Raw genomic sequence first — 15463 nt, forward strand, 5'->3', positions numbered from 1 at the left:
ACTGGGAGCATGCTGTATGGGCTATGCCTGTGTGGAGAGGGGTGGATGTAAGAAGGAAGGGGGGAGAGTGCGGTGTGCATGAAACGACGGTGAGTGTATGTGCCACATGCCAAAGGTAGGGATGGGGTCCAATCACTTTGACGGTGAAGTTGGTAATAACTTTCTCTTCCCCCTGTACAAATCATGTAGGTCATCGCCCACCAGAAAAAATATATTTGGCGTGCCATCGCCAAGGACGTCCGGACCCTGGGGGTCTACCACAGACGGAGCACCCACTGCCGGAAAAGATGGGAGGACATTCACCGCTTGAGCAAGAAGACGGCGGAGGCTCAGCTGGGGATGGCCTACCAACGTGGGAGGGGTGCCCATCGCACCATGACCCCCCTGATGTTCAGGATCCTGGCGGTGGCGTACCCGGAGTTGGATGAGCGCTTGAGGGCATCACAGCAGCCACAAGGGGGTGAGTACACTCGAATTCTGCTGATTTTGTGCGCAGTGGAGGTGTCTGGGTGGGGGAGGTGGGTTGTGGGTTTCCCAAGGCCAGGGCGCGTTCCGTAGGCAAGGTCCCACCGTAAGGCAGGCCATGTGGCACCCCACTGCACCTCTGTAGAGTGCCAAGTACACCTAGTCATGCCCCTGTGTCATCCATGTGGGCAAATGTCGTCCATAGCCTAGTAGGCCATTTCCCAGGAATTGAACAGTGGAGGCCAAGAGCGCGACGTGGTGCAGGGGGCTTCTGTGTCTGTTGTGTCCGCCAACTGTAGCGGTAATGCATGCACTCAACATGTCTTTCTTCTGTCGTTTCCCCCCCCCCCCCTTTTTGTGGTCTCCCTGTTCTTGTGTGCATTAGCATCATCAGGTGGAGGAGCACTGGCACCGGAGCACGAGGGGGCTGCATCCCACATGGCCATGGAAGGCCACACTACGAAATCGGACTTCACCAGTGGGACGGAGGGCGAGGGGAGCTCCACGGCGGGAACAGGAGCTGACACCAGTGACACGGACTCGTCCTCTGATGGCAGCTCCCTTGTGGTGGCAGCAACATCTGTGCCACCCCCATCTACAGGTACAGCCGCCACCCCCCCTTCCAGCAACGCCCTCCCAGCAGCCCCTCAGCCTTCGCCCCGTGCCCGCTCACCCGGGAGGGTGGACATCACCTTCGCCCCAGGCACCTCAGGCCCTGCCCACGTCACCCCTGCTGCCCTCAGTCAGGAGGCCATTGACCTCCTCAGGTCCCTCACTGTTGGGCAGTCTACCGTTTTGAAGGCCATCCAGGGTGTAGAAAGGCAGTTGCAACAAACAAATGCATTCCTGGAGGGCATTCATTCTGGTCAGGCGGCCCTTCAGCGAGCTTTTCAGACTCTGGCCTCAGCACTGATGGCAGCCATTGTCCCTGTCTCTAGCCTCCCCCTCCACCTTCCTCCACCCAGACCCAATCCCCTGTACCCCAGCCTATCCCAAGCACACCTACAGACCAGCATGCACACACGTCAACACACAAGGCAAGCTCAGGCAAATATAAGCACCACACATCCCACAGGCACTCTCGCAAGCATCACACACATGCAGACACACCAACATTCACTGCCTCCACTGTGTCCCCCTCCTCCTCGTCTCCCTCCTCCCTCCCAGTCTTGTCTACACTCACACCTGCATGCACTACCTCTACAGCCACTACTACCATCACCAGCACACCCACCACCAAACCCCGCTCACGTACACTCACCACCCCCACTACCATTCACATGTCTCCTGTGTCCTCTCCCAGTGTGTCTGTGACGCCCCCTCCCAAGATACACAAATGCAGGCACACACCCACCCAACAGCCATCCACCTCACGACAGCCTCCAGCGCATGCACCTTCACCCAAAGTCAGCAAACGGACACCTCCTACAACCACAACCTCTACGTCCACTCCCAAACCCACTCCAGCTACCCGTCCCAGTGCCTCCCAAAAACTTTTCCTGTCCAACCTTGACCTCTTTCCCACGCCTCCCCCACCCCGTCCGTCTCCTAGGGCCCGAACTAGCACCTCAGCCACAACATCTCCCGGACCAGTGGTGCCTGTAGTCACCGGAATCTGGAGTGCACCGGCCACCAGGGCAGCCAGTGTGGCACAGACCCACAGCACAGACAGTCCCCCACCTGTGAAGCATCAGAAGTTGGCCAGTGCCCGGCGGGGGGAGGGGGAAGACTCCAGCCACCAAAGCCGCTCCCAGGGGTCCCGGTGGGAGTGTGGAGTCAGCTGCGACACCTTCCAAGGTGGGGAAGGGGCACAAGAAACTCAGCAAGTCTGGGAAGAGCAGCACGGCGGATAAGACCGCCCTCATCTCCGCTGCCCAGGAGGCCATCGCCATCATCCCCGCTGCCCAGGAGGTCATCGCCATCATCCCCGCTGCCCAGGAGGCCACCGCCAGCACCAGCCCAGCTGCCCAGGAGGCCACCGCCAGCACCAGTCCAGCTGGCCAGGAGGCCAGCACCAGCCCAGCTGCCCAGGAGGCCACCGCCAGCACAAGCCCCGCTGGGCCATGAAGGACGGCCAGCAAAAGCCCCACTGGGCCATGAATGACCGCCAGCAAAAGCCCCGCTGGGCCATGAAGGACCGCCAGCAAAAGCCCAGCTGGGCCATGAAGGACCGCCAGCAAAAGCCCCGCTGGGCCATGAAGGACTGCCAGCAGCTGAGTCGCTGCAAAGGAGACCGCCGCCTCAAGCACCGCTGAACAGGGCACCGCCGCCTCAAGCACCGTTGAACAGGGCACCACCGTCTCAAGCACCTCTAAACAGGGCACCGCAGCCTCAAGCACCGCTGAACAGGGCACCGCCGTCTCAAGCACCGCTGAACAGGGCACCGCCGTCTCAAGCAACGCTGGCCCATGAGCGCCAAGGGCACTGATGCTACTGAGTCCGTCACGGGCAGGATGAAGCACTCTGGGCACCATGCCCCCTCCAGAACCAGTGGAGAGATCTATCCACTACCTCTGTCCTTAGCAGGATGAAGCACTCTGGGCACCATGCCCCCTCCAGAACTAGTGGAGAGATCCATCCACTACCTCTGTCCTTAGCAGGATGAAGCACTCTGAGCACCATGCCCCCTCCAGAACCAGTGGAGACTGTTATCCACTTGAGGGACTGTGGCTTTGCACTCCCCAGGATGGAACAGTAGGCAACCCACCCACTGTAGAGACTCGAGAGACTGTGGCTTTGCACTCCCCAGGATTGAACAGTGGGCAAACCATCCACTGTAGAGACTTGAGAGACTGTGGCTTTGCACTCCCCAGGATGTAACAGTGGGCAACCCACCCACTGTAGAGACTTGAGAGACTGTGGCTTTGCACTCCCCAGGATGTAACAGTGGGCAACCCACCCACTGTAGAGACTTGAGAGACTGTGGCTTTGCACTCCCCAGGATTGAACGGTGGGCATGTGGCCCTCTTGTGGATTTGGCGTTGTGCACTCAACTGGCTGAGGAGCCCCCCTTTCCCTCCCCCTGAGGTGCCTGTTTTCTTGCTCTCTGATGCCCCTGCAGTGTTCTATCCATCATGGTCGGGGATCTTGTGTGGGCCTCGCCCATATCGTGTGGGCCCAGTGTTCCACGGACTTAATTGGAGCACTACCTGGACTACTATGCTTGGTATATAATTTGTACATGGTATATATATATATATATATATATATATATATATATATATATATAGATATATATATCTATATCTATATATATATATATATATATATATATATATTTCTTTTTTTTTCTTTTTTGCTTACTTGATTTTAATATATTACAGTGGTTACACTCATTTTCTATTGTCTTTGCATTCTTCCGGGGGGTAGTGGGGTGTAACTTTGATGTATCATGCTGTATTAGTGTGTGTGTTGTAGTGGGTGGGGGTGGGGGTGTTGCATGTGTGTGTGTCCCTGATTTTTCCCTCCTCCCTCCCCTGTGTCGTAGGTGCAGTACTCACCTGGTAGAGGAGCAAGAAGACAATCGCAGGGAGAATTTGGAGTTCCGGGTCCATGGTGTCCTCGTTCCTCGTGGGGTGTGTAGAGGTGAGCGTTTTCCCTTTGGAATCCTGTGTCCGCCGTGTTTTTAACTGCGGTGAATCCGCCTCGGAAAAGGTAGTGGATTGGTAGGTTTTGATACTGTGGGCGTTACTTTGTCCTCCACCTGTCTGTTGGCGGTGACCGCCGCGCTGTTTGTTTGTACCGCCGTGGCGGTCGGAGTGTTAAAGTGGCTGTCTTTGTTGACGGTTTCCGCCACGGTCGTAATTGCAAAATTTTTACCGCCGGCCTGTTGACGGTCTTACCGCCGCTTTAACACCGACCGCCAGGGTTGTAATGACCACCTATATGGCTTGTAGAAAGCCACACTTTATCACGTAGTTGGTACTGAGGTCCTTCACAATGTTTCTTGTCATAGTGCTTTTTGTATTTTTGTTCAGCTTTTTCTAAATGCTGTTGAATCAGTTTCTGGGTTTGGTGGAGGTGTTGAATAGTTTCCGACACAGCTGGTGTAAGAGAACTTTCTTGAGGAATCGTGATGGGCAGGGTGTCAGGTTGGTAGCCAAACAAACCAAAAAAGGGTGTAACACCAGTGGAGGTGTGAAATGAGTTATTGTAGGCTAACTCAGCTAACCAGAGCATTGACGTCCAGGAATGAAGTGCTTTCTCAGTGTAAACACGCAGATATTGCGTCAATGTCTGATTTAGTCTCTCAGTTTGACCATCTGTTTGAGGATGATGGCTAGTAGATAGTGTGGACGTGACTTGAAGCGTATTGCACCACGTTTTCCAAAAATTTGAGGCAAATTGTGACCCTCGATCGGAGAGAATCATTTTCGGCATCCCGTGATAATGGACCACTCTATTCAGTAAGATGGTTGCCAGTTCACTGGAGGTGGGCAATTTCTTACAGGCAACGAATTGTCTATCTAAAACCACAAGGATTACTGAGTGTTGTTGAACCACTGGTAGTCCTGTAATGAAGTCTAAAGAGATGTATTCCCAAGGTCAACATGGAGTTGGGAGCGGATGCAACAAACCTTTCAGTTTTGAATGGCTTGTCTTGATGTGAGCACAGACTTTGCAGTTATTTACCATTGTTTTGACAGAGTAGGCCACCAAAAGTAGCGTTGCATTAATTCAAGAGTTTTAGGAGTACCTGGATGACCTACCGTAGTTATAACATGCAACCAATGAAATACTAACTTGTGAAGCTTGGTAGTGGGCATGAACAATCGAGCGTAATGGAAAGGTAGTCCTTGCTTGATTGATCTTTTGGGATCTGCTTGAGACCATGCCAGCCATTTCTCCACGGTGAAGGAATTACGGATGTCTTCAAAGAAATCTTCAGTTTTTATGATGCATAGGACTTTGTCTGGAGCAATGATAGCTCTGGAAGGTTGGACTGTAGGCAACGTGGTAGACTCTTGGTGGGACAAGGCGTCTGCTTTGCGATTATCTTTACCAGGACAAAAAGTTACCACAAAATCGAATTAGGCAAAAAACAACATCTGTCGTAATTGCCAAGGAGTCAAAAGTCTGGCTGAACTCATGAACTGGAGATGGCAATGATCAGTATGTACTGTGATAGTGTACTTGGCACCCAACAAATTATGTCTCCATTCTTTAAAGGCGTCAGAGATCGCCAGAAGCTCTTTTTCAGCTATGACATAGTTCTGTTCGGCTTCGTTCAGCTTTCGAGACATGTAGGCTACAGGATGAAGTTGGCCAGTGTCTTTACTTCGATGTGACAAGACTGCACCAATTGCCACATCTGAGGCATCGGCTTCCACTATGAATGGACGATCCACATCAGGGTGAGTCAAGACTGGGGCAGTGGAAATAGCTTCTTTCAAAGTTGAAAAGGCTTGGTCAGCTTCTGGAGTCCATACACATTTTTCTTTCTTTCCCAATAACTTGGTGATTGGGGCCACTGTTTGAGTGAAATGGTTTATAAACCTGCGATAAAAGTTTGCAAACCCCAGGAAACATTGTACATCTCAAACAGTCGTTGGAGTGGCCAATCAGATACAGCTTGTACTTTCTTTTCTGCCATGACCATACCTTGAAGGGTAAGGATAACCCCTAAAAACTCAACTGTGGTAACATGAAACTCACACTTGGTTAGTTTGCAATATAAATGATGCTTTCGGAGAGTTGTGAGAATTTTCTTGACATGTTGTACATGTTTGGTTTCAATGTCAGAGTAGATCAAAATGTCATTGATATAGACTATTGCAAATATGTCGGGATATTCTCTAAGAACGTCATTTAGGAAAAATTGAAATGCAGCTGGAGCATTGCACGGGCCAAAAGGCATAACGGTGTAATCAAAGAGACCATATCTTGTCTTGAACGCAGTTTTCCATTCGTCTCCTTCTCTCATTCTGACTAAATGGTAAGTACCTCATAGATCGAGCTTAGTGTAGATTTTTGCTTTTTACACTTGGTCCAACAAGACAGGAATCAGGGGCAAGGGGTATTTGTTCTTGATTGTAACCTTGTTCAAACCCCTATAGTCAATGCAGGTTCAAAGGTCCCCATTCGCCTTAGGGACAAAAAACAAAGGAGAGGCAGCAGGAGACTTGGAAGGGCAGATGAAGTAATTCTCTAAGAATTGATCTAGATACTTTCGTAAGTGTTGATTTTCAAATTCTGACAAGGCGTATACACGACAGCTGGGGAGTATCGCACCTGGTGTTAGATCAATTTGGCAGTCATAAGGTCTATAAGGAGGCAAGGTTTCTGCTTCTTGTTCATCTAATACATCTTCATTGGACGAATACTCTCTGGGCAACTTTACTTCTTTCTCCGCTGCAGTGGCTATGTAAGAGTTGCAATTTTTGGCAACTTGAGACGTCTGGAAGCATTTTTTATTACCTAGGGCGGAAGAGAACACAACTTTCCTTTCTGCCCAGTTAATCTCAGGATTGTGATGAGTTAACCAGGGTAAGCCAAGGATAATTCCATACTGAGGAACATGGATCACGTCAAAGATGAGTTTCTCTTTATGTTTGTTTCTTTGATTTCCCCCCTCACAGATGACCGACAAGGGAACAGTCTGAAGAGTTACTGGGCCTCTAGTCAAGAGTTTTCTATCTACTGCTTGTATTATTTCTGGAGTCTTTTTCCCGGTGCATGGGATCCCCCATGCGCGAACCAATTGGGCATCAACAAAGTTCCCTGTAGCCCCAGAATCTACGAGGGCCTTCTTGAAATAGTTCTTTTTCTTTACTTGAACATTTATGCCCAGCTTGAGATGTCTAGATTGTGAAGGGTCCACGGTGACACCCAAGAGCAACCCTTCTTTAAATCTTGGGTGATTTAGTTTTCCGGGTCGACTTGTGCATTGGCGGCAAGTTTCTGGACATGACCTCGGTTGCTCTGTGGTTTGACTGGACACTCTTTGGCGAAATGACCCTTGTGCCCGGAATAAAGACATTGTCCATTCTTTCTACGTAGGTCCTTTTCGTCTTTGATCAAAGGCCTCCTGATTGTTCTGTTTTCCATAGGTTCTGGAGTTCTCTCTTTCTGGGTTCTTGCTTCTCTATTATCGTGAACACACCAGGAATATTTCTCAGTCTTTTTGCATGTTCCCCTTCGTTCTGCTAGACAATGATCTAGTCTCAAAACAAGGTTTATTAGATCTCGACAATCTGTAGGCTGCAGGTCTATTTGAGCAAGGATGTCCTTTAACTCATCCTTGAGTCCTTTGTAAAACAAGGCCGCTTGCTTGTCTTCAGGCCAGGATGTCTCGGCTACCAGCCGATTAAAGTTAGCTAAGTAAGACACTAGATCCTGGTTACCTTGCCGCAAGTCTAATAGTTCACGATCTGCTGACAATGTCACAGTTCTACGATCAAACTCTCGTTCAAACTCACAAACATTTCTCCAATTGTAAAGCAGGGGACTGTCTTTACACACAAGAGGAATTGCCCAGGTGGCTGCGTCCCCAGTTAGATATGATAACAAGAAGGCCACCCTGGATTGGGCATCAGGTAAAGTGTGTGGTCGGCAGGTAAAATGTAATTCCACTTGAACCAGGAAAGATTGCCCTTTCAGGGGATCGCCTGAGAAACGTTCTGGAGGAGCTAGGGGAATGGCTGAAGGAACATTGAGGGAAATGTTCATAGGAGGATTACCTCCAGAAGCTTGAGAAGAAGGACCCGGCCAAAAGACACACCCAAAGGACTTTGTTCCTTCTTTTATACCATTTCCTGCAACTGCTAAAAATTTGAAGTCAGTATCTGAAAGGCATGATGTGGTAAGGGGGAAATTGGAGAAAGAATGTAAGGCAGGTAGAATAGTGGGACATTTTAATTTTTGGCCTTTCTTTAATTTGACTATTTCACCTCTAGGAGTTGTTGAGAAGAAACAGGTGAGTGAGTTTCATTTGATTCATCACTTATCATGGCCTGTTGGGGAATCAGTCAATGATTTCATTGCTCAGGAGGATTCTGTGGTCCATTACTCGTCAGTTGATGCAGCAATTCGCCTGGTTAAAAGGTGTGGTAAGAATGCATTGATGGGTAAGCTTGATATCTAGTCTGCTTTTAGATTGTTGTCAGTCCATCCGGAGGATTTTTCATTGTTGGGTATGCAATATGATAACAAGATATTTTTTGATAGAATGTTGCCAATGGGTTGTTCAGTATCTTGTTCTTTATTTGAAACGTTCAGTTGTCTTTTGCTGTAGTTTTTCAACATAAGTCAGGTTTTAGAGACGTCACTCATTATTTGGGCGATTTCTTTTTGGTGGGTGAAGCAGGTTCAGGTGTATGTGCAACTAGCATTGGGGAGTTTCAGGATTGTATGAGGATTGAAGGAGATAGGAGTGCCTTTGGCTCTGGAAAAGACGGAAGGCCCACCCACTACCATTACTTTTCTTGGAATTGAATTGGACTCAGAGAAGTTGGAAGTTCGCTTACCAGTGGACAAAGTTCAAAGATTGATTGCTTTGTTGGATGAAGCAGTTTCCAAAGATAAGTTGGAGCTATGCCAGGTGCAGGCTTTGTTGGGTCATTTGAATTTTGCTTGCTGGGTTATAAGAGTTGGGAGAGCATTTTGTAGGAGACTCAGCTTTGCAGTGAGAGGCGCAATTTTGCCACATCACAGAATTTGGCTTAGGGCCACCATTAAGGCTGATTTAAGGATGTGGATTTGTTTCTTGGCAAAATTCAATGGACTGAGCATGCTCTCAGTTGATGAGGAGGAATTGCATTGGCAAGTGCAGATTTTTTCTGATGCTGCAGGTGCGCATTACTTTGGCGTTTTTTGAGATGGCCATTGGGCAGCTGAACAGTGGCATGAACGCTAAAAGGCAGCACAGCATAGCACTGCCTTTTTGGAATTATTTCCCCTAGTAGTTGCCCTCGTTTTGTGGGGAAAATTCCTGAGGAACCGGCGGGTTGTTTTTAACGTTGATAACCAGACGGTAGGGCACTTGGTTAATTCTCGAAAGCGAAGGATGAGAACGTTTTGAGATTATTGCAGGTTTTTCTGCTTTATTGTTTGAAATTTAATATTTTGTTTAAGGCTTGTTATGTGCCTAGAATGAATAATGACATCGCTGATGCGCTATCTCGTTAGCAGTGTCAGAGATTCCGTGGACTGGTGCCGGTAGCGGATTTGAAGACGACAATGCCAGTGGAGCTTTGGGATCTAGGAATGTGAGGATATTAAATCTGATTTGACAATCCATTGCACCTTCTACCTTGAGATCTAAAGAATGGAAGGTCCCTATATGTTTTGGTTCAGGAGGGAGGATGAGGTTTGTTTTAATATGACTCAAATAGAGAAGGGCCTCACAGCAGCAACCATCTCAGCTAAAGTCAAGGGTGTGTAATTTTTTGGTAAGTATTTCTGGGGATATGATCCTATGGATGGAGAAATTTGTAGGAAGTTGGTAGCTGGGTGGGCGAGGGAAGGTGGTGTGCGGTTGGATCAGAGGATTCCCATTTCTAGGTGTCTGCTGCAAGACATTTTGTGTGTATTGGATCATGTTTGTTACTTCAATTGGGAGGTGGCCTTATTACCTTTGTGCATGTCATGGATATATCATGGGGCTTTTTGAGTGTCTGAATTATTAGGCAATAGGTATTTCAGTGGTATAAGGTGTTCTCAAGTAAGTTGGGTTCATGGGGGTTTGAGGTTAGATGTGGTTGTTTTCATCTAAAACTGATAAAATTTCTAGAGGTAGTGAAATTTTGTTAAAATCTACAGTTATACCAGTCTGTCCATTGCATTGCTGGTTCGTTTTTTCATTGGCATTTTTGTCTGCTGATAGCGAATTTATTTTTGTTCATGAGGATAGTTCATCTTTAACCTCTTTCCAACAGTTTTTGAGCTCTGCTTTGGGTAAGTTGGGATTATCTCAGAAGGTATATGGTACGCATTCTTTTGTGGAGCAGCTACAGATGCTAGAAGAGAAGGTAGGAGCGATAAGTGGATTATGGAGGCTGGACGTTGGAAGTCTCAATGTTTTAAGAGATACATTAGGGTGGGGTATACTGATGTGTGATAATTCTGTTTTCTAATTTTTATTTCTTGGATAATTTTTGTTTTCTTTCTGGTAGTGTGGCTTGTCCGCAGTGTGAAGGCTCCTCGGTGTGGATCGTTGGGCATTCATTAATTTGTTGAGCGGCTAAACAATAGGATTCACTGCCTTTTGGGAGGCAGCTTGGTTTTGATTTTGCAAGAGTTAAGGTTTCCTGGGTGAAGAAGAGCAAAATGAGGTGGGGCGAGCTTTTAGTTACTCATTCAGCAAGACTGGCAAGTGGCTTTTGTCCAGATTTGTTAGTTTTACATTTGGGTGAAAATGACTCTGTGCAGTTGTCGGAGATAGCCCTTTTGAAAGCTATGAAATTGGATTTGATCAGGTTGATGGTTGGTCTGGCACCCACATTCTATGGACAGAACTTGTTCCAAGTAGATTTTGGAGAGGTGCTCGGAATTTTGATGGAATTGAAAAACAGTGGAAAACGTCAGAAGAGAAATTAGGGGGTTTTGTAGGCAGAGGGGCATTTCGATTTTACAACATTCAGAAACTGTGCATGCAGATGTATCATTGTACAGGCAGGATGGCGCGCATCTTTTGTTTTTGGGGAATGAGTTTTACATCTTAGAGTTGAGGATTAAGATTGCAGAGCTGTTAGGTGAAAGTTTGTGGGGTTGATGATTCTGTGGGTGGGGCAGGTAAATGCCTTCGAGTTTCCCTGGGTGGCAGAGAGGAGAGACTTTTCAGTGGTTGGGAGGGCGGATGGAAACACCATGATGAGAGGGCAAGATTATCGAGAAGGTCCCAAGGGATGGAGGGGAAGGGGAACAACACAAAGGTGACTCTAGGGCACAGGGGTAATGGTTTTGGGTCAAGGTAATATGGGAAAGGGCAATCAAATTTATTATAGGGTGGGGGTGGGGTTAGGTGGTTTTGTTATGTATTAGTGAGGTCATGAATTAGTTTTATTAGGCTTTATGCCAAGGTTGTTTTTAGTGTTACCAGACCTGTTCTATTAAAGCAGCCTTTTACCCCTTATTCAGTTGCAGTGTGTTTTATTGTGCACTTTTCGCCCGATGGGGGCTTGGAGGAGCAAGGATTAGCCCGGTCGCCCCTCCCGGGCATGTCGGGCGTGGATGGTGCAATCCACCACACTGGCAAACGGGATTGGCTATTGGGTTGGTTTAGGGCGTGGCTTGGGGTACAAATATAGACTGGGCAGGGTTAGGGAGGCCTCTTTGGCCGTGTCACACCCCAAGAGATCAGGGCGTGTTTGGTTTTTCATGCCCCTTCCGCCCTCCATTGTTTCAGTGGCACCTTTTTTCATTTTGTAGTTTGTGCTTGATACTTTTGGCCTTCCAAAGTTAGTTTGTTTTATATTTGTGGAAAACTTTTGCTGCATTTTATCAGATTTGCTTACTAAGGCTTTGATAGGGCAGGTCGGACTCAGGCCATTGCCGCTGGTAGGACGGTTTGGTAGGCGGAGAGTCTTTTCAGTGGTTGGGAGAGTGTATGGAAACACCATGATGAGAGGGCAAGGATATCGAGAAGGTCCAAAGGGATGGAGGGGAAGGGGAACAACACAAAGGGCACAGGGGTGCTGGTTTTGGGTCAAGGTGATATGGGAAAGGAAATCGAATTTATTAGATGGTGGGGGTGGGGTTAGGTGGTTTTGTTATGTATTAGTGAGGTCATGAATTAGTTTTGTTAGACTTTATGCCAATGTTGTTTTTAGTGTTACCAAACCCGTTCTATTACAGCAGCCTTTTTCCCCTTATTCAGTTGCAGCGTGTTTTATGGCGCTGTTTTCTCCCGATAAGAAGCACTTGATGGGAGCAATGCGAAAGTGAGCGCAAGCCATCGCTGACAGGATTCTGCGTGGCAGGTCAAACAACAGCTGAGCACATGAACGTAGACGAGTGTTTTATGAAAGCTGATGTAGCACGACCACACTGCCTGCACGACTCTGAAGGGAGAACAGATACAGCGGCACGTATCCTAGGCACTGATAGAAAACAGCAGAAAAGCACATTTTTGTCTAGAATAATTGAAGCAGGAAAAAAATCCATAGCACTTTTCCATGAACTGACCAAGTCGTACATAGCTAGTAGCACATTGCCAAAATTGTAGTGATGAGATCCACACGAAGGAGATGATCTTCTATGAGTAATTCATTAGAAGGTGAAAGTAGGTAAGAACTGCAATTAAAGGCCCAGGAGTTCCCCATCACCTGTGACAACTAAACATAAACACTGTGGCCCATAGTAATCATTTTTTTCATGCAGCACAGCAAGGTGCACTGCGTGAAAGGGCAGGAGTGTGCTGTATTTAACTTTACATGGAGCATTCCTGTCCTTTCTTTGCAGTGGCGTGCTTCTGTTTTACTAGCACCAACGCAGGCACCCTTGCGTGTTAGCACATCAGACCTTATTAAGTAAACTCAAAAGGAAGACACAAATAGGCCGATGGACCTTTTGACTGCTCTTCGAGTTTTCCCCACCATATATCCCGTACCAATACAAATCAATATCATCAACAATCAATAACATCAATAATCAATAGAAGTCGGTAATTTCCACACACCATGACCTTGCAGTCACGAATACCCACACCTTTATGTAAAAGTTAGAATGTTTATGTCCCTATATTAACAATGCTAATGTCACATAACTTGGTCTCAAAATCAATTGATAAACATACAGAAACAATACTGGCTATCCAAAGCGGTGAAACGATCGCAATCTAATCAAAGCTTGAGCTACTACACATTCTAAAGTTACAGTACAAGTTATTAGCAAGAATAACTGCGCAAATGATATTACATATATTTAGATTTCGCAGAGAAGGAGACATCAACTGTTATTACATGTGGCGAACTTCATCAGTGATAACCTAACTAACACCAGATGAGAATAGCATATTTGGGCTTCATGGAAAACAATTTAGTCACACAAATTTGGAAAAAAACATGTAACTATGGCTCTATCAAAATAGCGGTTGGTACCTAGAAACAAAAGCAAATTGACATAACAATAAACTACATTGTTAGTATACCTGTCCTCAGTATGGTTCATCAAGCTGTGACAGTCTTCGTCGACAGGGATATCAGTTTGGTCAGCAATACATCAGGATTCAGCATCAAAGTTCAGAATAGGCAAAGTCTCTCTAAGCAGTTCAAATGAATATAGCTAAACTCTCAAGACAGTTAAGAAGAATATTGCAGAATGGCCTCCCTCCTCCTGGTGCAGTCTGGCTAATTGAGATTTCCTAAAACTACTTCCCACATCCTAATTGGTCAGGAGATCACAGGTTCACAGTTAGTCCAATAAAACTAAATCCTCAACTCTACAATTTTATTAGTACATGGTTCACATGTCTACGATTGGTTCCTCTTCTCCCGATCTCGTCATTCGGCTCGTCGGGTGACAATATTGTTGCAGCTTATACTCCAGTAATTGCATCCATTGTCTTCTCATGGGAAAGTCAGTCTTACACACATTACATTACACATTGTTTCACTAGCAAGTACAGCATCTACTAGCGAGCAGTTTCTCATGAGAAAGACCTTCAGCTACGACCACATAGACAGTACAGTGGAAAATCACAGTTTAATTCTCTAAGCATCCATTTTATTAAACGCCTAAGAACTGCAGCTTGACATGAGACTGTGTAACTAGGCCAAGACCTCACTAAGTTAAGGCCTACAATTAAAAAAAGCTAATACATAATGCATAACCCTTAATATGACATATTACTACATTAATTAAACATAAGCTCAACATTTCATAATATTAAGCCATTAATGAGTACACTTCATGAACATTGGCGGCCACGCTGGTGGGCGCACTTTCAAATACGTGCATTATTTTTCCCAAAGTTAATACATTTTCTACCCAAATCCAACACTCAAAATACATGAATATTCCTTAATAAAACTCATTAATAACTCCACATTAACAATCCCTCCTCTGATGACTAAATATGTCATCACACCAAATCTTCCCACACAAATGTTTGCATCAGCTAAAATTCTGTCATTTCGATCCCTTCAAATCTTCATTCACTTCTTGAATTTCCCCTAAATATTTTTTTTCTTTTCATTTCTTCACCCCTGTGGTAATTTTTCATTTTCTTCAATTGAATCATTTTACACAATTTACATATTCCCCATGCTCCAATTATGCAAATGACAATAATCAATATCCCCTGTATTATTTTCAATAATATTCCTTTCCCAGTGTTGCTGAGGCAATTTCCCACTGAAGCAAATCCTTTGCCAACTTTCTCCCAAACACGTGGTTCTTTCAACTCTTTCAAATCAGCACTTTCATTAGTCAGATTTGTAAGTAAGCTTCTCATTTCTTTACTATTATCAGGAATAAACAAACCGCAATGCTTTAAATTAAGCATTTTGCAAACTCCCCCATCTTTTGCTTAAAGAATGTCTAAAGCAAGGTGGTTCTGAAGAGTCATAGCTCTTTTTGCGGCTAATTCTGTATCTATCAGGACCATGGCTCCTGAAAACTTTGTCCGCATGTTTTCCACAATAGTAGACAACTTCCGAATCTTTATTGAGTTCAGAACAACTCCTACTGAAGGAATCATTGCTCCAAATATATCTCCCACTATGCCAGAAGGAGACTCTCTTCTTTCACTAATGTGATGTAATTCAGTCAATTTTGTTAATCTCTTCAAGTCATCCACTTGGAAAATCTTTGGGAAAACTATCCCCAGTGCAGTGACACCTAATTTACCTCTGTTTTCATTCTTTTTCTAGGCCGACCCTAATAATAACAAACAGTTCAGGTAGGCCCATTATTCTATTTTTCACTACTGATCAAGCATGTTGTCATGCTTTCACCCTTAAGGGATCCATGACCCTGATGAATGCCCCTGACCTTCCAGCACGTAGAGAGGGCAGAAACATGTTGGTCCTTGTTGTTTTTTAGACTTCAAGTGTCATCA

The sequence above is a fragment of the Pleurodeles waltl genome, chromosome 1_2 (assembly GCF_031143425.1).
Source record: "Pleurodeles waltl isolate 20211129_DDA chromosome 1_2, aPleWal1.hap1.20221129, whole genome shotgun sequence".
NCBI lineage: Eukaryota > Metazoa > Chordata > Amphibia > Caudata > Salamandridae > Pleurodeles > Pleurodeles waltl.